Below are 18533 nucleotides of genomic sequence, written 5' to 3'. Positions count from 1 at the left end.
GCCAGAATTTACACTTGGGAAAGTCACCTTAGTTTGGTATAAAATTCATAAATTATAATAGTTTTCTTCTTGGAAATCTGTAGGTGCTTCTCCATTATTTTATGATACCTAGTTTTTCAGAGGAAGGACTGAGATTATATGAATTTATTTCAGTTGCAAGCAACAAAAACCCACCTCACTTAATATAATCGAAAAAGAAATACTGACTCACATACTGAAAGACTCAAGTGCAGAGAGATGCACCCAAGGTCAAAGCATGTCATTGAAACTGTCTTGTTTCACGCTCTCCCCTCTTCTAACCTCTTTATTATTAGTTTGATTCCCAAGTAAGCTTGCCACATAGAAATACAGATAGCTGTCAACAACCTCCGGACACAAATGATTGTCACACAGACATTTCTTTTTCCTAATATCTTGACTAAAGTACCAGGTAGCAGTGTCACTAGATGGCTGGGGTCATGTACTCAATTCTGTTCAGACGATGGGTATCCAAATTGATGACCTTACACCCCATAGTCCATTTTGCACTGGATGACACAGTTTTATTTGATTGGCAACCGCAGGTAGGACAGTTCCCAAAATAAATGAAGGGCTATGTCACCTAAACAAAGGAAGGAAGGACACTGGGCTACGAATCCACTGACTTTTTCATGACTTTCAGATAAACTTTTTTCTCTCATTTAAGCGCATCAAATGTCAACCCATTTTTCAGGAGTGCTTTTTGAAACTGAAGACAATTTTTAATGATGTCTTTTTTTCCCCCTGTCAAAGCAATCCTAACTGCCTCCGACGCCCATTTTAATCCAGTGATTGCATTTCTAATTTCCCTGCATGCCTTTCTTATCTTACCCATCGTGTTTCACCCGTTGTTCTTTGCTTTCCTCTTACCTTATTTTCCCCTTAAGACTTCATTCTCTAGTTAATGGCCTGGTGTCATATTTTGGGTGCTAAACAGTTTTCTAAGATTCCTTATATGTCTTGAATTTGCTTACAATTAAAAGTTCACTGTCCTGAGTCTTCAGAATAATATTGCTTTTACATCCACAGCTTTTCCATATGCTCTATGTTGATTTTGCTTTGTTTCGTTCTTCTTTAATTGTCATAGGTAAAGGAGACACACCCACTTGTGGCTTCTGTCCCCAGATAGGCGACATGGATCACACCCATCTTTATTCTATATTCATCTAGAGGATTTTTCCAATTCCATTCTTGATTAAGATCGACTGACTGCTACCCACCCGTAGCTCCCGGTTTGAATCACAACGCGTACCAAACGTTCATTTACCACTTGTCCACTATCCTGAAATGAGATCTTCTTGGGTTTCCTCAACCAGAGCATCCACACTCTGTGCTGAAGGGATCTGTGAGCACGTGCAACCTCCAGGAGAATTTCGGATGCCAATGGCATATCCCAGGATACGGCATGTGACCACCCACTCCCGTCCAACCCTCCGCTTGCCAAAAGAGTCCTGTGGTCTTGGTTTCCAAACATAAGTGTCGGGGGTTGCAACAGCTACCAAAAAACCATGTAATTCAGAGGTTCTGCCTTTCCGACCTAAGAGACAGGAAACCCGCAGAAGAAAGATCTTTGCACCTACTTTCATGTGGACCCACGGACCTGTGGTATTGTATTCATAGCTACTTGTGTCAGGTGAAATTCTTGACAACTTGTGGTGATGGTTTTGCACAGGTAATAGGATGAAAAGCAGAGAGGAGTCATTGCTTTGCAGGAATTACAGCTGGAAGTCATTTTGAAATACAAGTGCTTCCCATTGGTCCATGCTGAAATCCATTCCTCAAGAATGTGGTACGATGGGTATGTTGCCCCAAAACTGGTATTTTAATTCTGGAGTTATCCTCAGAAGGCCACTTGTTATGGTTTTTCCTTTTTTCCTGAAAGTGCTAGAGCTCTGTTTACACCAGATGATCGTTTTTCCATAAGTTTGAACGTTTCAAAGAAATGGAATTTCAAGAGAACCCACAACGAAGCTTCCGCCAAGTGCCTGATCCACGTCGGCTGGGAAATTCCTCTTTGCGTCACACCCTAAACCTGTCCTCACACTGTGTTTTCAATCTGCCTTTTCAGCTTAGCCCCTTACAGCTGTGAGAATGGCTGTCTTCAAATTGTAGGAAATAACAAGTATTGGCGAGGATGTGGAGAAAAGGGAACCCTCATACAGTGTTGGGGGGAATGTAAAGTGGTGCAGCCGCAATGGAACACAATCTGGAATTTACAAAAAGACAAAACAAACAAACAAACAAAAAACCAGAAAATAGGACTACCATGTGATCCAGCAGTCCCCCTTCTGGGTACACGTCCCAAAGAACTGCACTCAGGATTTCACAGAGCTCCCCACACTCCCATGTGCACTGCAGCATTATTCACAACAGACGAGATATAAAAACCACCAAAATGTCCACCCACAGATGAATGGGTAAGAGAAATGTGATACATACATACAACGGAATATAATTCAGCCGTAAAAAAAAAAAAGGAAATCCTGCCATTTGCAACAACCTGGAGGACATCACGCTAAATGAAATAAGCCAGTCACCAAGTACAAATACTGCATAATTCCATGTAAGCAGGGTTCCGAGACTAGTCAGACTCAAAAGCGGAGAGTAGAGTGGTTGCCAGGGGCTGGGGGGAAGGAGAAATGGGGAGATGCCGTTCCACGGATAGAGTGCTTCACCGGTACAAGGCGAATACGTTTCAGTGATCTGCTGTGCCTAGCGTTAACAATATTGTACTATGCACTCAAAAATTTATTGAGGGTCGATCTCATGTGACATGTTCTTATAACAATAATGTGTAAAAAAAAAAAGAGAGAGAGAGAGAGTTTTCTATTGAATCACAAAAAATATAGTACATATTTGAAAAACTACAACAGATATCCACTAAGTGAAATTCTCTCGGGTTTGCAAAGACCCATCTATACTTGAACATGACATGCTATTCAGGCCATGCTGAGGGATGGATTGATGGAGGTCAGAGTCCTGAGCTGGCCTTCCGGGTCTCCGGTCCCTACCCACTGCTTTCTCCTTCTTCCAGAAGACCTGGTGCCCCACTGACCCCAGGTGGCATGTCAGCTTCTGGCTTTGCTCAGTCCTCTTCTTACCAAAAGTTCCTGACTCCTCTTCCTGATGTTGCCAGTGAAGGCTTCAAGTTTCCATTAACTGTGTCTCCCTGTCTGGCTACGTTCACGCATCTGTGACCTGCTCCTATCCATCAACACGATTTACTTTCCTCACACTGACTAGTACTTGCCCTTCCTCTAGCTGTGCTGGGGATTGTGCAAAAGAAACGCTCTCCGTACATCCCTTGGGGCTGCGTAGGATTTCCTGACAGTCCCATTCCGAAATGAAATGTACGTGCACATGAGTCTACATACACACATTTCAGCAATGGCTATTTTCCCAAAGCATATCCTCTGATCCCTAATTTCTCCCAGCTTGAGGGAGTGGGTAAATGTGGGAGGCTGAAGAACATTTCTTTCTTTGCTGCGAAACATCGTCACAAATTCACTGGTCTCTTTCTCTTTTATAGGAAAGGCTAACTAGAATCACTCATTGTCATGTTAACAGTCACAACAGTGACTGCAACGGTTTTCAAGTAATGAGCAATAAAACTATATATGAATATTTTTATCTCTACGTGAGTTTCCCCCTGGAGTTTTCTGAATGGTGAATTCCCAGAGTTAAATGCCAGGCTGCATGTCCCACTCTTTAGCAATGAAACAATGGTAGACGGGAAGGGGTGGGCATACACTGTAAAGACTAACGTCCATTATAAGACTGGCCTGAAGGGTTTAAAGTTAACATTAGAGGTTTCAGGGTCATTTTATATTTAGTACGTAAACCCTAACGCCACAATCTGAGAGCGAGTAACTACTCATCTTAAACATTTTTCATAGACTCCATCTGAAGTACAGTTCCACCCAAAATTGCTGTGTTTAAATTGCCTTAACATTGTCTGTGAATTGTGTTCACTTGACAAGAGCACGTGAGGAGTTTAAAGTATAATGATTTTCTAAAATTACCAATGATGTGCATATTCTTTTCCATCTCAGAGCAATTGCATTTATTACATATTTTTACCCACTTGTCAGGCATGGAGAAAGTGGTTAGCAAGAACTCTCCAAGCCCGATTGTGCTTTTAAAAGAAAACGATCAAACCAAAATCTAAATTTATAAACTGAACCACACTGTGTGTGCCCTCAGTGAGACAAGGGAGCCCATTCTTCCTTTAAATCAAAGGATCCCTTTATAATTCGCTAACTTGACTCATCAGCTTGCAGTTCAGCAAACGAGGTTGTAGCAAACATCTCTGCCCAATTTCTGTGGAGAATAGAATATAGTCCATGAGTCTGAATACAAGGATTATCCATCCATCACTATTATAGCTATTCCTCACTTGGACATTTGATCAATAGCGTAAAATCTGACTTGTCTTGTTGCAAATCCCCTTATGTTGCTTCTAAATGTACCCACACACAATGGACCAAGAGAAAAGGTCATACACATACACATATGCATGTACATATATATGTATGTATGTGTATATATATTCCATGGTAGATAGTGTGTGGACTGTACTTATGTCAAAATATAAAAGCACCCTTGTCTTTAAATGTTGGAGAGAGAGGTCAGAGTTACATATGTTCTTTCTGCAATACAGCTCTCAAAAATGTATAACTAAAGTACCACTGTTAACTCAATCTCAAAGGTGACCTTAAATAGTTTAGCCATTTGTGAAAAGCTAATTTCCCAGAAGTCTTTTTCTGTAACTTTGGGGTTTTCTTTAGATTGTCAAAGAGGGAAATAATAACTCTTTGCAGGTGTTATATGGAAAACATTGAACTAGATTACAGGTGTGGACCAATGAGAAGGAACACTGACAACAACACTGGTCACAGACCTCTGGAAGCCACACCAAGGGACATCAGTGACAGCCTGTCCTGCCTCGTTCACAGGGCTGTGGGGTGAGCAGATGAAAAGTCAGGTCCCCTGGCAGAGCCAGGCACACAGGATGCAGCCAGGACACGTCACCGCGATCACAGCCAGGCCTGCTGCCACGGTGGGGCTATGACGCAATTGTACACAGAGTTCTCTACTGCGTCCTCGGACAGCAAATACACTAAATAGAAAATAGTGTCTGCTCAACACAAAATTACGGGCAAATGGGTGTGAAAACCTCAGCGCCCTGACTCTTCACTTACAACTCACAGGGAGGAATGGATAGACAGTTCCTTACTAGGCACAAACGACTTTGGTCAGAGATGCAGCAAGAAGCAGAAACACTGCTAGGTATGGAGGCTTCGGTAGTCACAGGCCACTTGTGACAATCAGGGTGGAAAACTCTTTGTCTCCCACAACTATCGGGTCTATCTTTAAACACTAGGGAGTTAGCACGGTGGAAATCGATAAAATTTCACAGGTGTACTTCGCTCCTATGCAAGGGGGATTGACACTAAAAAGAAGTTCTTGGGGGAACAGAAATATCCATTTACTAAGCGATTCCGCGGGTGTGTCTCAAAACAAAATCCTCCTGACACACTGGTATGTTCCTCGATTTTCAGGAATGTAGAATGAATGTTTGCAGGAACACACAGATCCATTCTGTCCCATCCATCTCCACGGGCTCCTATTCCAAAAGGAAATGCCAGAAGCCTCAGCTGGCAACCCGGCAACACGCTGAGTGCTGTTGCGGTTGCCATGGGGACAGCAAAGCTCTGGGGTGAAGTTCAGCGTCCAGCGCTTTGGGGAATACACAGCCACCAGCTGCAGGAGCCAGACCTTGCGCCACAGGGACTCTGCAGCTGCCAGACCAGAGGTCTTAAAGGAGGGGGTGGAGGAGGCGGAGTGGAGAGAGAAGTCTTTGTTTTCTATTGAAAACAGGGGAGAAGAAAAACAAGCAATGGGGAATAACTGATTTAGATGCAATTACAGTACTTAATGAATGTAGCATAGCTCACAGTATTTTAAAGCACCTCAAATGATTAGGAAATTAATTCTAGCATGACGTTAGTCAAAGAACACGATGTGATGAGTTCACATGATCTGAATAATTGCAGTTATCAGCTGAAATAACAGCAGGGAGGCAAGTAAATAGGTCAGATATTCTAGGAGATAAATGTGTGTCCCCTGATGACTTGCGCAGGACTTTCGTAAAAAGCAGGCGGTAGCATATTTCTAATTGCTTTTCAACTTTCCTGCAGAGCTTATATGTCTGAAATTCAAGTGCTGGCTGATGACACCCTCCCATGGCCAATTACTTCCCACTGCAAAAGGAGTTAATACATTTCAGAGATTTCTTTTCTTCATTATTAAACATTATACAGAACAGGTACACAGAGAGAAGTGGACTCCTTAGTCCACCTTCACAACGTTGGCAGACCTTTTTTTTATACAGTAATAGAAAAAATTTTTTAATGAATTGTGAAATGATTTATTAAATCATCGTCTCATGACATGGTATTTACCACTGAAAACCCAGGAATTGAAACCATGGGGAGTGTACCAGAAGGCTTTGCTTTATTGGGTTGTTATTGTTGTTTTTTGAGTGGAGAAGCTATGAACTTGATGGGGAGACATGTTGTCATGTGCTTTTTAAAAAATCTGCAATTGAAGAAATAAAAGCCAAAGCAATGCGTTTCCAGACATGAGGTCATAGCAGAGTCGAGCATTGGCTGGCTAATGGCCGTGGTATTAAATCATTTGTGTGAACCATGCTGTTTCAAGGCGGTCTGTGTGGGTAGAACGGACAGTACAGCGTGGCCCCTAATTCATCCAAGTGAAGTAGGGACTCCATGAATGCAATGCGGTGACATCCAGTGCCACGGACCTATTTCCATATCTTCCCTTCTAGCTCACGCTGAATTATATACTTTGATGTTTTTAATACTTTGTTCTTATTAATAAGCACCTGTAAATTTCTAGCACTAAAACAGATGTTAGAAAACAGGGAATGAAGAATAAACCAGTTCCCTTTTCTCAGAGAGCAAGAGTAACATTTGGTTTGAGTGGTTAAAATGGGCGTTTGGGAACACAATCCAACCCTCCTGATTCTGGCAATGGCCAGGCCTTGGGAATCATAGAATACGAGAGCTGAGGAAAGATCTCAGAGACCAAAAATACAAACCCTCCTTGGGGCACAGATGGCAAATTTAAAACTCCAGGAAATTAAGTCATTTTCCCTGTAAGTACGATTGTATAGTCCCCTTAAAACAATGCAAACTATCATCACACGGTGAAAGAAGGACCTGTGGTGGGGTTCTCAGGTAACTGGCTACCCGGGATGGGTGGGCATTTCCAGAAGGCTCCTCCTATGTCCTGCTGTGCAACCAGAGTGTTGCCTCTCAGGGCTGAGCCCCACTTGAGCACAGAGTGTGGACCTCTGTGACAAAGCGGGTTATGGTCCTGAATGAGGGAGGACCTACTGAAATGACTGCTGACGACTGCCGAACGGGAGTGAGAAATAACGATTCTGTAATCCAGCATCTATAATCCATCATCTATATATCACATTGTGTGTTCACCACCCAGAGTCAGGTTTCCTTCCATCACCTTGAAACCTATGAAATTTTACTAACCATTGTCACCGCATTGAATATTAATTTAAAATAATAATAATAATGGACAGGTATAGTTGTTGTGTTCTCCAACCTGATTCTTACACATTTCACGTGAAATTGAAAAGTTGCTTCCAATGGAATTTTTCCATTTAATGGCTTTACTGCAACACTTGGGTTGACCTAAATCAAGAATGTCCATCGTTCACCCAGTAATAGATGGATATTACAGTCCACTCAAATGTTCTTATAATACCATTGTATTATATACAACTATTCTGGGCAACTGTATTTTATCGATAGCTTTATTTACGCTGTTTCATACTCTTATACCTATCCCAAAAGTTATGAATTATTATCCCCATTTTTTAGATGCAAAACTATCTTCAGAGGGATTAAGCAATTGGGCCAAGATCACAGAGAGAGGGTAGAGGTACAAATCCAAACCCAGAGCCCACCAGCTCCAAAGCCAGACTCCACCATGCCTCCCAGTTTCCACACCATGTCAGTCCGTCCACAACCTGAGAAAATTAACTGTTCACTTACTTGGAGAAATTACCCAGAAGTCATCTAACACGTCGGCATAATAGAAAGATAATGAAAGCCCATGCTGCAAATTGCACACGTGCCCGTGAGTCATTAGGAGTTTCAGGTGGCTGGGACCCGAGAGCTGACCTGCCGTACAGCTCAAGCTGCTCAAGCTGAACGTCAGCTCAGCTTGAGGGACAGTCTTAGGTTGTCTCATTGAAAAGGAAAAGTGGCAGGGGATGGTCACAGGATATGGGCAGTCATCTCAAATCTGCCACGCAGGGGAATATGGGATCGGCCCTCTGTCAGTCGGCAAACACTGATCCTGTCCACTACAGGACAAGACGCAGGACACGAAGGGCACTGGGACCTTTCCGTAAAAGGGTTTGATCGATGATTTTCAGAAGAGGTAGCCAGGGCGACGATGCAAGATCTGAACGTCAGCTCAGTGGGCTCCCTCCATTCAAACACCCATGTTCTCTCTATTTCATCTTCTGTTCAACCCTGATTTTTGATTCCTGGGAAGACTGAAGAGTCAGTTTCAAATCTATCCCATTCGGTGCCTGCCTCGCTCTACCAGCAGAAAACATACTAGAAAAACACTCTCTGTGATTCACACTATTGTCCCCGATGTGTGCACACTGACAGATTAATAATGCCCGCGGGACTAGACAGCAATGAAGTCACAGTGCGTGATGCGAATGTGACGTGTCTACAGGTAACACTTTCCCTGTCACCGCATTGAATATTATATCATTGAATATCCCTGTCATCGCCCTGGTAAGTGAGAGTCAAAAAGAAACAGCTGTGATACTCTCTTGCCACACCCTCCTCCCAGGGTTGGATTGGATTAACCAGGCCAGCGAAGAGGCCACAGGTTTAGGGGGGTTGGCAAGCGAAGGCTAAGAGGCCAAAGGCCAGTCCTGGTTTCATAAATAAAGTTTTATGGGAACACAGCCACACCCAGTCTTCACATACTGCAGATGTGGCCGCCTTCATGTTACAATGGCAGGGTTGAATAGCTGTGACACAGACCGTACAGCCCACAAAGTTGAAAATATGTACCATGAGTCCTCCTACAGGAAAGTATGTACCATGAGTCGTCCTACAGAAAAAGAGGTACCAATTCCTGGTTAGGACGTAGAAAGAGAAGACGTTGGCCCAGAGAAGAATCTTGCTAAAGTCGAGTGTGAACAGTCAAAAGAAAATCAGAACTCGAAACTCATAAATGCAGAGAAGAAAAGCAAGAGAGAATGATGCCAGCAAAACGGCAGAATAGGCACTTTCCACAAATTTCTCCATAAGGGACACAGATTTCCCAGCATTCCACTGGTGGAGAAAAACAACAACAAGATTAGTCACGATGAAGAGGGTAAGAGGAACAGGCTGATTTTAGCCTGCTGTCTCCCCGTGGCAGCACAGCTCGGTGCCAGGACCAACCTTCTCCCCGTGATTTCTCCATGGGGGAAAGCAAGGGCAGGTAAGTGAGTCCCCAGTTCCCCCAGACGTGCAGGACGCTGCCAAGGAGACTCCTTTCTTCCTGCCCCACCCAGGATACTGAGGTGAGCTGCGGGACGGGAGGGAGGAGAGAAGAGGGGCAGCTTGCTTTCTCAAAGCCAGCAAGACAGAATCACAGTCTTTTGGAACGCAACCACAGAGGCACGGCATTCCATCACCTCTGCCGTACGAATTCTACCTGTGTGTGTGTGAGTCACAACCCACATCCTTGTGGGCAAGGATGGAAACCACAAGGCTAGAACTAGCAGAAGGCAGGGTCACCGGGGCCATCTTTAAAGTCGGCTGATCACGGTGGGCCAGAGCACCTAGGGCCTGGTGGACCAGTGGAAGGAATCTGGAGTGTACTAAGATATAAAATGGATGTTGCATTTAGGAGATGCAGGTCAGGGATCGATCGACTGAGCTGTGCCGTCCACCGACCAAGTGTCTTCATGATCACTCACACTGTGTCCCATCCGACCCTTCAACGTCCTAGTCTCATGGAGAAAGATGGCGGCATTGACTTCTCAGCATCTTATGCTGCCCGTACCCCCACTGCAACCTGTGCAGATGCCACAGGCTTCTTCCCAGACACTCCAAGTCTCTCCCCGCAGCAACTGTTCTCCCAGTTCTCTCTCCACCTGTCTCTTTCCTGCTGAGACTCACCTCTACCATGAATTATGGTCTTCACTCCCTCGTCTACCCAACAGCAACACGACCTACCAGACTATCGATGCCATTCAATTATTGAGCATCGTGGTAAATCAATCTTTTCATCCAATTCAGAATAGGGGGACAGGGTGACCACGAAATCACTAGGTTATTCTCTGCCTTGTGATGCATGTGCGAAAAATAGCTGGAGCAGAAAGTCAGTGACCACGAATCCTCGTTAACCTGTCAGGTATCCTGGGCCGAATCGTGGTTTGCTTACGGGCCTCCCCCCGTTCTTAACAGAGCCCAGACACTAGCTCTCCACCTAGCTTCCCTTTCCCCACCCACTTCATACTTCGGTGCATGCCTCAGTTTCTCTATGGTTGATCCACTTGATCTCCTCAGAAATCTGGATCCATCAAGCTAATGATACTCACTATTGCAAACGTTTTCTCTACAAATTGATGGTTCCCTATCCAATGTCTCTTTCAAATGCCCTCCCAGAGACCCCTTGCTCCCCCACCTCCATTTCTGCACAGCGCCTTCTTTGCAGGCCTATGAAAAAACTACTAATTGCCAACATTTGTAATAATCTTCCATTTTTGTATGCAGACCATATCATAGATCCAGGATAGCATAATGATACAAGAAAAAAAAATGGCTAGGCCATAAAGGAGCATCTTTAAATATTTAAACAAATGACAGGTGAAATCTTATTATCTTAAAGTACTTTCAAGCCATCTGACCACACAGGCCTTAAGGCAACATTTTTCAAGGCAGAAAAAAAAATTGTTATGGTATTCTTTCCTTCATAGGAGTTCTGTTGTTGATTTTTTTGGAATGGGGGTGCAGAAATATGTTGTTAGAAATTGCTAAAAACACGTTTTCAAGATTTATTTCTCTCATCAAATAAGTGTGGTAATGCCTACCCTTGTCAGAAAAAGTACATTGCTTTCCCCTTGAAAAACTATGTGACCTGCTGCTTTGTTTTCACAGTCATCGGAGCTCAGTTGGCGTTTAGAGAAAAACGAAGCACACCATCCCACTGAAGACATTCCACCGCAACGCTGCACAGATTGTCCGAGGATTCAACTTTCTCTGCCTGGCGTAAACATAGCCTTTATCATGAAACTGAACAAATAGGTCTCTAAATTTGTCTCTCAGGACCAAGCCCACTCTGCACACCATGGGACTCTTCATCCTCCAAAATAGACTAAAAGCTCTAAATTCCTCATTACACCATTTAACAAAAGGAGCTCATCTTCAGTTAATGGGAGATAACATGGCCCTGCTCCCTGGTGTAGACGTACCAAAATCGCTGCTTATTTCTGTCATCTCTTCTGGAAAAAACTCTCAGTCATAAAATTTATCTTCTTGTCATTAAAAAAAAATGAGATAGCATGAAATAAATATTTGATTGGGCACTCAGAGGACATAGAATACTAAAGAGGAGAGAATTATATTTCAAAAACTTGCAAAATGTCAACTCTCCCCAAATACGTGCAACCAAGTCATCGCAAAGAAAAATAGTTCAATTAGTTGGACATCCCAGGGCCACAGGAAGGGTGAGCGAGGGCTCAGGGTCCAACATTTAAGAGGCTGCCCCGTCTGCCTCACCCTAGTCCTGGCCCCGGCGTGACACAAGAGCTCTACTCCCTGATGTAACTTTGAACAAGTCACTTAACTGCTCATTTGTTTTCAGACTTCTCTCTTATAATCACATGTATTCTGCCCCCTGGATCTTTCATTCAGTCCTTTACAACTTAAAACACAGATAGTGGATTCCTACAGATGACGGAGTACCTAAAAGGGGCATCCTGAGAAAATAAAGACCATCAAGAAACAGTTCTCAGGGCTTTAACATCCAATAGAGAGAGAAGACGCGTATTTCTTCTTCCCAAGAAAATCCTTGCTTGGACACACCACTGCCCTTCAAACTAGGATCCTGGCCATCAGGCCCTTCGCTGCCAAATGTCTCCACATCACCTGCTGCTCACGTTCTAACTCAAGAACTCTTTTCCACGTACCACTTGAATGAAAGCCATGTGAAGCCCTCTGAGACCTCCCGATTTACGGCACACCCAGAATGTTAAGCCTCATCGAAGGGCAGGACCTGAAGCTTTTTCTGTGATTGCACAGCCTCTTCCTTGAGCACTCCTCCTTCCTGTCATGGCTTGCCTCCAATATTCCTGGTTCCCTTCTCCTGCTACTTTGACAGCACCTCCTTCCTTCCCATCCCCCTACCGCCCTCTTCCCAAATGCTGACACTGTGGATGATTCAGAACCCTCTTCTCTTGTTTCTGTACCTAATCTCCCTGGTCCACCCCAGCCATTTGCAAGAATCTACTTCCTACGTGTACACGACTGACTTCAGAATCTGTACCCATGGCTAAGTCCTCTCCACTGGAAACAATGTCTTTTTATCTCTTCAGATACACTGATTAAATACCTGCTAAGTTCCTAGGCCTTGTGGGCGCATCCATGAACCCGATAGCCTCTGACCTCAGAGTGCCACCTCATAGAGGGTTCAGAAAAAGTTACAACACAACGTGTGTTATAATGAATGCGTGCATATGGTGCTCCAGGGCAGGGCTGCTCAAACTTCAGTGTACAACTGGAACCCTTGGCGTCTCATTAAAACGAGCATTCTGATTCGAAAGGCCTGGAGTGCGGCTGGAGATTCTCCTTTTCTACCAACCTCCCAGATGTGACTGCTGGTGGTCCAGAGAGCAGAGATCGAGTAGCAAAGCTTTAGGAGACTTCTCCCACCCTAACTCACACAGGGATGCCAGACCTAAGTCTTCAGGACAGCCTGAACTTGCCAGGGGAACACATGGGAGAAGACAGTCCAGGGAAAAGAAAGAGCGTGGTGAAAAGGCAGCCACGGGACAGCATGGAGATTGGGGAGAAAGGGAGCACTGGCAATCCACAAACATGGGGTTCATCTGTGCTGAGAGCCCCTGAGGATCACGGGGGTCTCGTCTCCAGTGTCCACCCCGCCCCCACAGCACTGGGTCATGCCTGTTCCCCCCTTGGTTGCCCCTGAGGGAATGGATACTATACCTGGCATTTCTTTTTGTTGCTGGAGTAAACCGTTTTCTTAAATGTCTGGCTTGCTCAAGACAATTACTTCAGTGAATAAAGATCATTTTGATGCTTTCCCAAATAGTGGGATTGAAAACAAGCCACCAAAACATCATATAAATTCACATACATTTATTTATTTATGCGAATAAATAAATGAATGAATGAGTGAATGCCACAGGAAGATACTTTGGGCAGCAATTTAGTAGAGAAGCATCACTACTGTTGAAAGCAATGTTCTCCAATAAAAATACAATGTGAGCAACATATGTGATTTAAAATTTTCAATCAGATTTTTCTGGGTAATTACTGAGCATTTTCATCTTGTAGTAATGACCTTAGCCTGGCAGTAGGTGACATTTAATGCATGTTTACTGGAATATTAGGAGGAGAATAGGGGATGTTTATTTCATATGGGGTGTTTTAGTTAAATAGTTTAAAATTTTTTTCTAGTAACCACATTTAAAAGGCAAAAGAAATAGGCGAAATTAATTTTAACTATATGTGTGATTTAACCTGATATATCCAATGTATTATCCTTTCAACGTGCAATCAACATAAAAGATTATGGATGAGATAGTTTATGCTTCTTTCATCCTACGTCTTTGAAATCCATGTGTGTAGTGAACACTTGTCATGTCTCAATCTAGACTCATCGTTTTGCACGAGCTCAGTAGCCCTGCATGGCGGTGAGTGCCATGCTGGACAGCACAGGTGTAGAAGTATGGATGGAGCGCTGGAAGGGAGAAGGCAGCTGGACAAAGTCCCAGAGGACGCACCCAGACAGCCCGTGTCTAGTCCCATCACCGGGAGGCGATGAGATGGAAGACGCTTCTGCGTCTTTCTCCCCAAGCTCTAGGCCAATCACTACAGCGCTTGTTTTTCCCACCTTAAAAATGTCTTTCTTGTCAATTTACTTTATTTTACAGTTTTTTCATACATGTACACATATACCTTTACCTCGTGCCCAAATGTAATTATCTCATATATCTTAGCTCATTTAGTGGTCTTTCATGTGCGTGGGCATGCGGTGGGGGGTGGGTGGGAGGACATGTGTGCTATTTTGCTTGTCTTCTCTATCCTCTACCCACACCATTCCTCCTTACGACCCACTGTTCCACCATAGTTAACCACACACATACTCGGGAGAGGGAGAGAGGGACAGGGTGGGGGGCGCAGAGAGAGAGACGGAGACAGAGAGGATTCTGTCATTGTTTTATAAAACTGGAATATTACATATACCTTTCAGCTTCTTGTTTTTCTCCCTCAACAATGCGTGGGAGAAATTCTTATACACCACCTGATACATGCAAATTCACTCCAATTTTGAATGGCTGCATAATATGATATGCGTGGTGCTCATATATTCTAATTTACTCCTTGACCCCTCAGCTGAAAGGCAGATACTTCACTTCCAGTCTCCCGTCGGCTTGCCCAATGCTCACTACATATGCTGGGACCTTGGTTCTTTCCTACTGAGCTTTAGTTCTAGGGGATGGAGCTCCAGGATGGGACAGCTGGGTCGAAGAGTATGTATGTTTGACATTCTGACAGTTACCGGCACATTAATATCCAAAAGGACTACAGAGTATTCATATTGTTGTCACCAGTAGACGAAAGTACCCATTTTTGCACGTGGCTTCTAGCAACATGTGATGGCTAACATTATTTTACACTATTTCTGTAGCTGAGGTGAACATAAGGTGAGCAATATGCACTCACAGGATGTCGTCCTTTGAGGGAAAACCAGGAAGTCCCACTAAAGCGGAGTGCAGAAGGAAGGACACTAGAAGAGACCGAGCAAGCCCTCGTTCTGCATTCACACTCTGCGCCCTGATCTGAGAACCTAAGCAAGTTCTTTAACCTCGCTGAGCCTCGTTCTACATTTGCTGAAAGGACACAGATACACATCTACATACACATATGCATTTCACTATCAAAGGGCTATGGTGAATTTTTCCGGCCAACATCAAAGTGAGGACAAGAATCACGAAAGAACAGTGGATCATGAAGGCCATTTTTCCCTGAGGGCATCTGGTTAAATGTAAATTTTCATTTTTAGTTCCTCATAGGGGACAGGAGGTAGAAGAAAACACCCAGGGCTCCTCCAGGTGGGAAATCTAATCGAGGTCCCTTCTACCTCACATCTGGGCTCTCCCAAGTGCTACACCCTCAGCATAAGTTTGAGGCAAAACAGACTCACACCAAACCTGCACCACAAAGAGAACACAATGACATTTTCCTGGGTCCTGAGAAAGTGCCAAAGGAATAAATACTGAAAAGTGGTAATGAAAATTGGTACTGATGTGGATTTGCAACCCAAATTTATATCACCGGAGAAATCCAAAAAAATGTGAAGCTATCAATTTAGCTTACAACAGAACCTCGAAAACTATCTATGGTGAAGAAATAGGCGGTTTGTTTTATTTCCGATTCATGGGAATTCTCACGCTTTTGTAAGATACAATAAAAATGAATTGCAAAAATAAGATACAGAAATACTAGAGGCAAACACAGCATGCTGATGCCGTAGCAATGTCAACGTACTATAAAATTTTCCAAATGTCATTCTTGATTTGCGTAGTTATCTCACAAAAGGTCACACACATTTTGAGCAACAGGACGTGGACCCAAGTATCCAGTACAATCCATGTGGTTCCTCCCTGGGCAACATACCTTCCTCCTCTTAAGCCTTAGAGGACTCTCAAAATAATTGTCCAAGGAAAAAGCACGTTTCACAAGAAAATCACAAGTAAAAGAAAATCAGGAAACTAGACACCATGAGGCAGTATTAAAATAGAGACTGAAAAACCAGACTTCCAAAAGCTTCAGATATCAAAATGATCAGACACTGTATCGAAAACAAACTTGCTGATTATGTTTAAAGGAATAAAATGCAACAGACTCTCATGAAAAGTGATCTAGTGGGCTTGAAAAGAACCAACAGAAATGGAAAATAAAATAATAGAAAATGAAAAGTCAATGAATGAGAGTAACGGCAGATTAGACATGGCTGAAGAGACAATTAGGTAACAGGAAGATGGAACAGACATCACCCAGAATTCCACACAGCAAAACAAAGTGAAGTGAAAGATGAAAGAGAAGTTAGACACACAGAGGCTGTTGAAGACATAAAATGCTTTCTCTGAGCCCCACAAGAAAAGAAAGAGAATAGGGCCAAGGAAATAATATGAAAAAAGACTTTTTTTCCCCCCAGAATGGGTAAAAGACAATCTACAAATTCAAGAGTTTCCAGGAATCCCAAAGAAAATTCATAAAGAAAAATGCACACCTAAACGAGTCACAATAAAATGTAACACCAAAGGAAATCTGAAAAGAAGAGAAAAACATAAAGATTGACCCGGACTCAGGAACAGACTGACAGCGGATTTTCAACAACAAAAACAGAAGCCGGGGGAAAGGAACCGAATCCTGCCGTCCGCCACGTGCATGAGTGTGGAAGCAGATCCTGTTCCACTGGAGCCTGGAGACTTGGTGGTCAAACCTCTTGCAGCCTGTGAGAGACTTCGAGCAGCCAGCTAAGATGCACCCAGGTTCCTGGTGCATGGACATGGCGACCTGAGAAGTGCGTAATAAATGATAACAATGAAATTATAAGAGATAATAAATGTGTATTGTTTTGAACTGCCATGCCTGGGGATGACGTGTTATGCAGTAATAGGTAACTAAGATACCTATTCTACGCGTTCTACCTGCCATCATGTAGAGCCACGGCTTCACCCTTCAAAAATAAAGACATAACAGGCCAGGAGAGGAAAAGTCACGGATAATCCACCATCTAGCCCACTGTTGCTGGAGAAGGGCACACTTGCCATGATGTACTAGTTGTTAGGGCAGCCATTCAAAGTACCACACACCGGGAGGCTTAGACGACAAAAATGTGTTGTCTCACAGTTCTGGAGGTTAGAGTTGGTTCCTTCTGAGAGCTGTGATGGAAGGATCTGTCTAGGCCATTTTCTTTGGCTCATAGATGGCTGTATTCCCTCAACAAGGTCTGCCCCTTTGTCTGAATTTCTCCTTTTTATAAGGACATCAGTCCTACTGGATTACGTCTCCTGAATGCCCTCATTTTACCTTGATGACCTCTGTAAAGAGACTATCTCCAAAACACGTCCCATTCTGAGGAACTGAAGGGTCAGGACAGCAACATAAGAATCTGTAGGGGGTGGGGGAGACGTTTACGCCCATAACACACAGGGAGGGACGTTTAGATGTAGACCGAACATTATTCAGACGTAAATTCAGCATTTGGAATCACAAGTTCATTCCAGCCCCAAATAATTGCTGCATATTGTTTTAGCTGGTTCAAAGGAAGGCTATAACAGCCACATACATTTGTCTTGCTTGTCGCTTATGCGATGGTGGGGTCTGATATGGTCTGGAGGGGTTCTTTGTTATGATTCTGCCCGTTTGTTACCAGCTTTAGGAAAACATAATGAAAACCGAAATGCTGCAAACATGGCCACTTGGCATTCCACACAGCCAGCTTAACGGGGCCCAGTGCTTCATCTCATCGCGGCACTCTTTATGGAGGAACTTTTTTATTCGTCCCCATACGTCACGTCTAAGGTCATTAAAATCCCCAATGGAAGTGGTCTCTCAGCTGTCCCATGGCCCAGTTCTTCCCCAAGTCTATCTGTCATCAAGTAGGAAGATAATAAAATTATTCCAGGCGGTGGGGTCTAGGGTGCACTTCCAAAATTCATGAACAACCCTCACGTACATGCCCGAAGAGCCGGCACAGGTGCAGAAATGCAGCCAACGAATCCAGGAACTGTGCAAGACGTCCCTATTGCATGCAGCCTGCACAGCGAATTAAGACTTCACCTCTGGGTGGAAGCTGACTGCGGAAATGCAGAAATCCAGCTTCTGCTCCAGAAACAGCTCCATTTTCTTTCTATATGGAGAACTACATATGGCTGCTCTAACACTGCTCAGGTGTGGGCCTGTGTGTGTGTGTGTGTGTGTGTGTGTGTGTGTGTGTGTGTGTGTGTGTCGTTCCAGGCAGCCCTGAGTCTCCTTAAGAAAAACGAAGCCCTTAAAAGCAAAGACCTTGGGTTCGGGCTTCCCCTGAGGACATCTAGTAAACCAGGCTGGAGCTGGGCAAAGTCGTGGATCACTGTCCTACAGAAGGCAAGGATTCCATTCCACCATGGCTGTCCGATTTCCACCGGACTGGAC

General features: G+C 43.9%; 1 protein-coding gene across 2 annotated transcripts in view; it reads right to left on the bottom strand.

The window, feature by feature from the left end:
* The window catches only part of ANOS1 (anosmin 1), a 515987-nt gene that overhangs the window by 320932 nt on the left and 176522 nt on the right, over window positions 1-18533 (bottom strand). The gene's annotated exons all lie outside the window — the stretch shown is intronic.

The sequence above is a fragment of the Rhinolophus ferrumequinum genome, chromosome X (genome assembly GCF_004115265.2).
Source record: "Rhinolophus ferrumequinum isolate MPI-CBG mRhiFer1 chromosome X, mRhiFer1_v1.p, whole genome shotgun sequence".
Lineage (NCBI taxonomy): Eukaryota > Metazoa > Chordata > Mammalia > Chiroptera > Rhinolophidae > Rhinolophus > Rhinolophus ferrumequinum.
This window is presented reverse-complemented; position numbering and strand designations above follow the sequence as displayed.